Raw genomic sequence first — 6,872 nt, 5'->3', positions numbered from 1 at the left:
TTTCAACTTCTATTAAGCATTGCCGAAAAACTTTGTGCTACTGCTAAGCAAAGACCTGTTGGTCGTCCACCATTTGCTGCCCAGGCAAACTTTTTTGGGACAAAAGCTGTACATACGGTAGCAATACGATTTTGTCCAATTGTTTATTATAGCAAAATGTTCCATTTAAAGTCTATAACCTCATCACTTCATTTTGTCAGGAATTGAGAAATAAAAAACCTTTTTTCCAATCTTCAAAGCACTCTTGATATTCACTTTTTGACATGTCCAATTGGAATGCTCAAAGACATTCTCAGCGGTTCGGCCTTTATTTCTTCAATCGAATAAAAACGCCGTCCTTTTATGGGTCTCTTTAAATTTGGAAACAGGAAAAAGACACACGGAGCCATATCTGGTGAATATGTAGGTTGGGGGCATAACCTACGTTTACATCACCAATTATGACCCTTTCTAGCAAATTTGGATGGTCGTTGGCGTCATTTAACAGATCCTGAGCGATGTTCATGCGATTGTTTTTTATTCAAAACTCAGCAGTTTTGAAAATTTTGCAAAAATCGCTGAGCTCATAAAAACACGAAAAACCTTAGCAACTGCCATAGACAAAGTAAACAGTGAATACAGCTGAAAATTGCATCATACAGGGGCATGTATACCAACACAATAAAAAAAATTGACCTTCGGAAATTTCAGGCCCGCGAAATTTAAAAATTCCGGGTACTTTTTCAACACACCTCGCATAAGTTGTACAAGAGGTTGAGTAAAGGTGCTACTAGGTGCAAGAATGCAGATGATCTGATGCTAAACCAAACCGTCACGAAAGCAAAAGAACGGCCATAGTCAGCCATTTGTTACACGCCTTTTAAACAATGGACTTTAATTTATTTCTATTTTGTATTGTATTGGTAATAAGTTCTTAGTTTTGTTGTTCCTTGCATCTACTATACAAGGTGCCTGGTAACGGTTTATGTTTTCAAATACAATTATTTAAAAAAGGAGTAAACGGTACTGTTCTACGCATGGCATGATGGTTAGTTCGTTGTAATGCCAGAGGTCTTGAGTTCATTCACTGCCTGTGCGATCTATTTTCTTTTTTTACTCCAAGAGTAATTCGTTATGAAAAGTGCTTTCTCAAATTATCCGTTCGGATTCGGCTTAAAACTGTAGGTCCTCTCCATCACTGACAACAATACTCTCACACAGGAATGGTTGAGAGTTGTAAGTCACTAGGCTTTAGTTCTCAACAGACTGTAGCCACCTAATTTATATATTAAGGAAACGTTACGGGGCGAGTATTGTCATTGGAATCAGTAAGCGTGCCGATTTCTCAGCACTCAGTCACGATGTCGTACTAGTCAAGTGAGCTTTGCTCATTCGCCATCGAGGCATTTTTTACAGTAACGATTGGTACGTAACTGCGCGTCGACAATTTTGTTCGCACTTCAGTACACGTAGAATAAGTGATGGGCCGAGTGTGAATTTAATCTTATGGCTGAAACAGAAACACGCTTCAGCCTCGGCTTCGCCTGACGTTTACAAGTTCAGCCATAAGAATTCGATGCATGCTATCACAATGGAGCTTCGACCTCACGTTCCGTTTGAAAATCGTAAGGAAAAGAACGTTATGTAACGTAATGTGATTGCGAACGGAAGCTCTAGTTCAATTATCTGAACATTTGCTTTGTCTGACAGCTAAACAGCTGTAAAAAAATGTCAACAAACAAAATATTTGCTCTTTGGAGGGATGAAATAATAGAAATGTCATTCAAAGAAACCTCGAAGCAAGACCACCGTAACGCAGACGAAGCCGAAGCTGAAGCGTGTTTGTGATTTAGCTATTAAAGATTCTCAAAAACTTCAAGGAGGTTGAAGAGAGTTTACGTGAAAATTCACGACTTTCGATACGGAAAAGGGCTGGGTCACTGTCACTTCTAAGAGAAAATATTCATGAAATTAAAAACAAAATTATTAAAAGTTCCATTCATTAAAAATTCAAATCGTTCAAGAAGTCAAAGAATGTGATTTGTTTCACTCAAACTTTTTTGTGAGACGATGTTGGAGCGTTTTTGTACTGTGAATCCTATTTTAGAGAGTGATGAGGCTCATTTCCATTTAAATGGGGACACGTTTATGAACAAAATTGCCTTTACTGAGCTCCAAGAAAGCATAACCCTCGACTGAAATACCAAAGGCCTTTGCATTGCCCCGAGTAACTGTTTGGTGCGGCTTATCCACGGATGAAAGAATAGGACCACTTTTTTTTGACAATGCTTGGGCACAGGCGACAAATGTCAATAGTGACAATTACCGACACATTAAAACTGCAAGCTCATCCATCGTTTACATCGTACAAGTGGTTTCAACATAATAGTGCTACCGCACACACAGCTTCGGGAAGCTTTTTTTGGATTTTTTTTAATGAGGCTACTTCAAAGACAGACTTTACAGCAATAGTTTGGGTTTTTAGTTTCTAGTGAAACAAAAAGAAAACTTTTGCCCAGAAATCAGCGCAATTGAATCAAGTTTACTGTAGCGTGTGGCGGGTAACACAAGGCTCCGTTTCGATTAGTTCATACAGCTCGTCGCTGTAGCTAGAGCTGGGCACGTACAGAAATGGTAAAAAACTGTTTAATCCACGTCCTTGTCCATACAGCTTCTGCAAGTCATTTGAGAATACGCCTATCCGCTTGGCGTGCTTTCCAATTAGACAGCGACTGGTTATGATACCGATTATCGAGCTTATATGCGATCTGCTTAGAGATAGCAAGCTCTTTGAGCGCTTAAAATCTATTTTAGGCCAGATGTTTTTCGTGACCTGACAGGGTGGTGATGTTATTCCACTTGATGTTTGCCTTCTTCTTGCAGTCTTGCATTAGCAATAGTTTACATATAGCGATTGGTATGCCAGCATTAGACAAACGTGATAGAATGGGTTGTACTTTACCATTTCTGCCGAGTTCATCTCCTGCAATTTCTTTAAATGTCTCAATGGTCCGGCACCCAGCAAAGCTGACTATTAAACTGTTGTGCCTTCTCCATATTAGAGATGATCGACAGTTAGGGACTGTAATAGAGTTTGTATATAGAGAGTCCAGTGATTTAAAAGCAGACTGAACATCTGAGAAAATACGGATATCAGACGATATCACGTTTTCTTTAAGCCAGGAAAATATTTATTTTATCGCCAAAAATTCCCCTGGAACACGCTACGATAATTGGAAAGGCGGAATGAGATACTTAATGACCCCTATTACGAGCTACGTCGTAATAGAAAAAAGACTATGAATGCCGAAAAATTTATTACAAATTCTCTTCGTCGTGGAAAATCTGATACGAAATTCGAATTTCGTATCACCAGCCCCGAACAAACTTGAAATATGCTAAATAGGTTTTTTTCTTTCGTTGACTTACAAAATCAGTTATTTGAAAACATTTTAGTTCTTTCAACTTAGTAATGTTATTTTTTATTTATAATTTTATTTATTTATGATTTTAAAGGTTAGAAAACAATAAATAAACACCAATACAACAAACTGTATGAAGCAATGTCCCGGAAACCAGACATTGCTAAAGGATAACTACACCAAAAGAACAATAAGAGAAGTTAATTTGTTTTTTGAAGAATTAAAAACAGATTTAAATCTCTTTGGACATCCAATAAAAGACGCAGGAACTTTGAGAAAAGTAAGCCTTAAACTGGTATAATCAATTCCTTTAATTTCTTCGACTTTGTCGCTAGGTTTGGCTTGATTGGAAAGCATATGTAAAAAGAAAACTCACGGAAAATCAACTTGAACATAATGCAGCTGGTGGTGGGAGCTATAAAAACATAGTTTTTCTATGTTAGAAGAAGGAGTGATTCAATTCACCGGTCTCCATATATCTACAGTTGGAATAAGAGGAACCACTTCATATGGTTTCACAAACCAAAAACCGGCTTTTATTCTGAGAGTTCAATTATTAAAAACAAGGAACCGTCACCTCAAAGAATTGAATCCCCTATCGATGTATCGATGACCTCAGAACGGGAGTCGTATTTACACAGCCAACAAAAAAAAAAAAAAATTGGGTGGCACAACAGTCCGTTTGAGAACTAGGGCCAAGTGACTGACAACTCTCAACTATTCCTGTGTGCGAGTACTGTTGTCTGGAATGGAGGGGACCTACAGTTTCTTAAGCCGAATCCGAACGGCAAATTTGAGAAAGCACTTTTCATGACAAGAATTACTCCAGGAGAATTTGTCAATTCCTCGCAAGAGGCAGTACCCGTGAAAAAAAAACTTTAGGTGGCATAAACACATAATTTTCTTTCTAAGATGTTTAACACTTTTGTGAGATTTGTAGAAAATGTAGATTGTGTCATTGTGATCTTAAAACCATTGCCAGTGCCAAGCTGATAGCCACCTTCAGCCAAAAATCTTAACAACACACTTAATCGACACAATCGTATCATCGACATTGATAACACACCTGGCTCCAGCTCCGCTCTAAGTTCTTCCAACAAGTATTTGAAGGCGTCTTTGTTGAGCCTGAAGTTCTTTCTAAATCTGTAACAGATATCAAGGAAATGGAAAAATTGAAGTAATTGGAGTTGAATACTTACAAAGTTGCATCCAAATCAAAGGTTTTGCATGTGTCCCTAAGTCGCCTTCTTCGTAATTTGAGCTCCTGTTGCTGCACTGCCTCTTCATGAACTGCAGTAATAACTATTCCAATGGAATCCATTTATAAAAACGACTTAAAAAACTCAAAATTCAAATTTAGTTTAACAAACAAAACACAATTATGAATTTGACTAAATGAATCTGACAGAAAGGACAGTGCCGCCAGCCCATTAATAAACATACTCCTTTGGGAATTTTTCATTTGAAGACGAAAATGTTTTAGTTTTATTCAGTAGTAAAATTGGCAGTTTCATGCAATATTTTCAATCAAATCAATGTTACAAGTTGATAAGAACCTATTCTAGTCGCAAAAAGTGCGCAAAACTCAATTTTTTCCAAAATAAAAAAAGATTAAGAAATGATTTTGGGGAAATTTAAGGGATTTTTTTTGTTTACTTTAGGGATTTTAGTTTGTGGTGTGTTGATTACTTTTTTGACATAAAACAGGTGATTTCGAAAGTGGACGCTGATTTTCTTGAATCAGGTAATGTTTTTTTCAAATCCCTTCAGATCTTCTGATTGTTTTTTTTTCGTTATTAGTAGCGGAATTTTTCATTTGGGGATTTCTCCGAAGGGATCTTGTGATAGGCATGAATTTCAGACGTTCAGAGTACACATCATCTGTATAAAAGTGAACAGACTCTTCTTTCAGAAGTGCACTATCCTCCCAGAAAGAACTCGAAGGTATAGAAATCTGGAAGTTTCTGTCAAATTGCAGTTGGGGGATGGTGTAGTCTGTGTGCTTTGGAATTGATTCTAAATACTTAAGAATCCACTGCGATAAAGCTTTGAGGCGAATGGCAGAGCTTGCAACTTTTTGTTTGCTAAGTACATCAAGAGGTGCTAGATAAAGAAGGGTGTCCAGTGCCGCAAATATCATAATCTTGGCTAAAGCAATCCACCATACTGCCACAACGTACATTTAAATCGGCCTTATTACCGCTGTGTATAACCAATGCGTAGTTCTAGGTTTATTCCCGACTTATTACTAAAAATATTCTTCCAAGAAAAGAGAGCTTTTTTGAATCTTTCTTGTTCATAAAAGGGTTGAAAATGCTTGTTCTTCAACTGCTTTATAGCCATGAATCTGTTGAATTACTTATAATTTTCAACAAGGTTAAAGTTTTATTCTGAGCCAATGTCAGACAAGAATGCTGTGAAGTTTTTGGTTGGTTCTAAGTTTTTAAAAACAAAGTGTTTGCTATTTCTTATATGAACACAAATAAAACCAAAAGTTGTTCAAAGTTCAATTATTCAATGCAAAAGAATGCTCTCTTCTAACCAACTTCAAATATGGCTAAGTATCATCCAACTTAACTGCCTTCTACATTTGACAATATGAAATTCTAATGAACCTTTAAAACTTTTACTAACTACTGCCCTTATTGTTTACTTCAGATTGATGCTTTAGAATTATTTCATTAAAAAAAACTCTTCTTATTTTCTCAAACTGGAATTTCTTCTATTTTCTTTGTTGATACAAATACTTTAGATGTCTCATAATTTATTAATAAGGAATGTGTTCAACATAATCAAGTCCCTACGTCAAAATTTTGAATAGGTCCCAGAGCGAAGAAACCGACAAAAAATAAAACTGCAAGAAAACACTCAAGTTGGATCGGGTTGTGAGGTATTACGGCTGGCGCTAAAGTCTTTCCTCCATTTCATTCCTTTCATTTTTATTTTCAGGATTACTTTTTCCTTTTACTCGTATTTTTGTCATGGCCAAGGAGCAAAACTCTTTCAACCTAATGTAGTGCATACATAATGACTACTGAATTTCTAAAAAAACCATTGATAGGGATCCTTGAAAGAAAATGAGCAAGAGTAGGTACATATAGAGGGAGCGTTCTTTCGCATGGTCTTGGTCCTGGGAAGCTCTATAGATGCTTTCATACCTACATACATTAAACATTGAAGAAGAACGAAAAAAAAGATGGAAGTAGCTCTATATACTCCCCGTACTACATACAGAGCATCCAGAGAACGTAATGATACGAAAGTTTTTGGTATGCGAAAGGAGTTTTCATCTTGCTAAGTTGCAAATTCTGTTTAGATGACCTTAAACTATTCTGTCATGAATAATAAAAAACACAAATCACGTTTCGGTTCAGATAATGTTTGCCTAATGGATTGAATTCGACAGAAAATATACTCTCTTAGAAAGGAGTCAGCATCAGCTTCAGCCTCACTTATTCAGCCGTATATAGA

Source organism: Eupeodes corollae, chromosome 1 (genome assembly GCF_945859685.1).
Source record: "Eupeodes corollae chromosome 1, idEupCoro1.1, whole genome shotgun sequence".
Taxonomy (NCBI): Eukaryota; Metazoa; Arthropoda; class Insecta; order Diptera; family Syrphidae; genus Eupeodes; species Eupeodes corollae.
This window is presented reverse-complemented; position numbering follows the sequence as displayed.